Genomic DNA, 3,532 nt, shown 5'->3' with positions numbered 1-3,532 from the left:
CAGAGCAGCCGCGTGGGCACTGCCTTTTAACCTGGTTCAAGTCAGCCAGCACGGGACAGGGACCACCTCCAGACAGCAGGGACCTGTTCCCTTACCTCTTCTCATCCTGCGCTCTCCTGCAGCTTCCTCCTGTGAGGTGGTGGAAGCTTTGGCCTCTGGCCTTCTCCTCACAGTCAGATGAAACCTGGAAAACAAACGATGACACGGGCTTGAAGAAGGCTGGCCTCCTTCCCATTGCAGCTTGCTGGCAGTAATCCTCCTGGTGTTGCGCAAGGCATGGCATCCCTTTTCCGTCATGTCCATGCATGGGGTTTGTTGTCAGTCTTCCCGCAGCACCAGAAAAGGTAGCCTAAATTCCCCTCCACATGCAGGCAACTCTCTCTGACGGGAATCGCAGCAGCGCGGGCACAAGAAACACAACCACAATGCCCCTCCTCTCCAGGTGAAGACACTCGTAGCCGAAACTCAGCAGTAGATAACCAGGAACCAGTCCCCGGGGTTTAGCCCTGACTGGGTGCTGAAGGTGGAGACCCAGCCGCGCACGTTCCAAAGCAGGAGGTGGGAAGCCTCCCGCTGGGTCAGCCAAGGGCTGCGGAGGAAACACACTCACCTTGGGAACATCGGGATCCCACGAGCGGTGGTCTCTCCACTGAAGGCGGTCAGATGTGCCGGCCACATTCTCTGCAAAGAGACACAGACCTGCTGGAGGGTTTCTGAGGCGGTTTTCTCACGGCTCTCATTGACAGGAAGCAAACCTGTCTCCCAAGCCAAAAGAAAGCCTTCTCTCCAAAGCCCTCCTCCAAAGCCTCTTCCATGAACCTTTGTTCTGCTCTGGAGGAGCTGCATGGCAGAATATGGAGGCTGTACAGTAACACTGCCAGGCTTTTTGCAGGGGCAAGCGCCCAGATGCTCAGAAGAAACTCTCTTTGTTAATGGAGAAAGCAGCTAAGGGGGCAAGCGTGGGGAAAGGCATTTGACTGGCCTGCCATGTCCAGGCTGGCCAACAGCGGTCGGATTCCTCACCCTTTGCTAGGATTCCCAAAGAAATTGAAGTAGCCCCCAAAACCTCACCAACTTACACTGTGGAGCAGTGCGACCAGGTCCGCAGTGCTCTCCAGACGTTTGACACAGTCCAGATAAAAGTTCATGCAGAGGAAACCATCTTTGCACGTCAGAACACCAATGTCCCTGAAGGCAAAGGGGACGTGCTCCTTGCTCCTCAGGAGGAAGCAGTACAACAGGATGGTCTCTTGCACACAGTTCTTCACCACGTGCAGTGGGAAGGAGGTGGCTCGCGATAGCTGCACGTAGTTCAGCGGCTCGATCTTGACACCATCTGCAAGGAGAAGCAACATCCTCAGTGCCACAGCAAGCCCAAGTTGCTTGCAACATTCAGAACAAGTTCCCAGAGAAAGGGTCGCTAAGAGAAAGAGCTCCTGGGGCACGGTTTCTTTTGGGGAACTCAAGCTGTACCCTGACCGTCGGAGACAATCCTCTACTTCTCCCGGGCCTTTCCAAAGAGCAGGGAGAACAAACCGTTCCGGACATGGGGCAGGAAGAGGGGGGCTGCTGCCTTCTCACCAGGGAGGAGCTCAGTGGGACAGTAGATCTCCTCCAGCCACAACTCGTCGATGTCTAGCTCGAAGAAAGGCCTTCGAACCAAGAGCGGCTCTTCTTTGCCATGGAATTGCTCTTGGACAACAGCAAAGGTCCCGAGTCCTGCAACCCGAACGCCCTGCACACAGAAAAGACAGAAAGGCCGATGAGGGAGTTCTTGAGAGACGGGAAAAGGGATGACTGTCAGAGCAGGGGGACACTGCTCTGTGCCCTGCCCGCTCCTGAGGGACAATGGGGCAAGGTGGGGCACTTTGGAAAGCTTTGCAAAAGAGCCGCATCCTCTGTTTCTTTCGTCACCCCCCTCACAGGATTTGCCAACATCCCTTGGCTAGAGAAGCGCCCGGAGGTTTCCAGCACACGGATTAGGCCTGGGACTGACTCCCAGCAATTGTCCTAGGCACGGAGCCAGGATATTCCCCCATCTCTCTGCTCGCCCTCCCCACTCAGACCGCAGGGAAGAGGGAAGCCCTAGGGTGTGCCAAACACCTGAGAGGCAGAGCACATCTGGCCTTGGTTTCTCTCCCAGCTGGCCAAGAAGCTGCTCCGGGCACCCCGGGCAGTCTTAGAGCACTGCCACGGTGCTCGGGCAGGGATTGCTCTGCAGGGCCCAGGACACCAACCCACCTTATCCCGCTTCAGCTCTTCCAGGATGTACTTGGATACAGCATCCCAGATAGCCTCAGTCTCTGGAAAGCGAGGAAAAGACACGTCAGGCTCCAGGCCAGCCAGCTCACAACCTCTTGGCAAGCACCTCACCCAGGCGATGACACATGCAGGCATACACAAGCATCCCAGAAAAACACCATGCAGGCACTCCTGGGACATTCCTGAGAGGCCTGTGGGACCTGCAGGCCACGCCAGTCTCTGGGACACCAGAGGTCTTTCCTCCCAGAGCCAGATCCCAAAGAGGCACCGGCTCCCAGGGAAAGCTGGCCCTGGACTGTCCCCCATCAGGAGAAGTCTGAGCCATGGCCAGAGGAGCCCTGGGCCTCAGGACAGCCCTGGCATCAGGACCCAGGAGTCCTGGCTGCCACATTGTCCCCTGAGCCCAGCGGGACCCTCAGGCAGGGCTCTCGTGGCAGCCACCAGCTCTGTGCAGCACCACCACCACCCCCCAGCCCAGGACCTGCAGCTTGGGACAGCTGACAGCCCCTGGGACACCCCTTGGGAAGGGGCTCCTGACACCCTCACCTTTGGGGGAGAGCTGCAGGAGCACTGGGAATGCAGAAGTCAGATCAGAGGTGATGGTCACACTCCAGCAACCCTCCATCTCACTTGCTGCTGGCCCTCAGCTCAGGACAAGGGATGCCCGCCCTGGCTCCTCAACCACAGCTCCTCTGCAAGGTGCCCCTGCTCCTCCGCCCGTCAGCAAGGGTCGCCCAGTGCAACCTTGCTGCCTGCTGCCCCCACTCCTGGCCACAGAAGGACAGCGGTGGGGAGCACCCAAGCAGTGCCCAGCAGGGACCAGGCCTTGCAGGGAAGTGCCGGCACTGGCGCTGCTCCAGTGAAGATATCCTGGTGATGCAGTGCATCCCTTTGTGACATCAGCACGTGTCATCTGAAGGCTTATGATGTCAGCAGCATGGAGACAGCACAGCTCAGGAGAGAGACGAGAGATTTCCTTTCTTGTCCTGAGAAACAGTCACCTCCCTTCTGCCCAGTTAATTAGCAGCAGTTCCTGGCAAAGCCACCAGGAACATCTCCACATGGTGACAAAGGCCATAGAATAAAGGATTGGAGTGCTGGAGAAGTCCCCACTGTCTGCCTGCCCCAACACGCCTCTGCTCTGACCCTCTGACATCCCCCTGTGACATCAGCACGTGTCATTTGAAGGCCTATGAGGTCAGCAGCAAGGAGATGGCGCAGGTCGGGAGAGAGACGAGAGATTTCCCTTCTTGTCCTGAGAAACTGTCAC

Source organism: Anser anser (assembly GCF_964211835.1).
Source record: "Anser anser genome assembly, contig: HAP1_SCAFFOLD_95, whole genome shotgun sequence".
NCBI classification, from domain to species: domain Eukaryota; kingdom Metazoa; phylum Chordata; class Aves; order Anseriformes; family Anatidae; genus Anser; species Anser anser.
The sequence above is the reverse complement of the archived record's forward strand: the minus strand, read 5'-3'. Positions refer to the sequence as shown.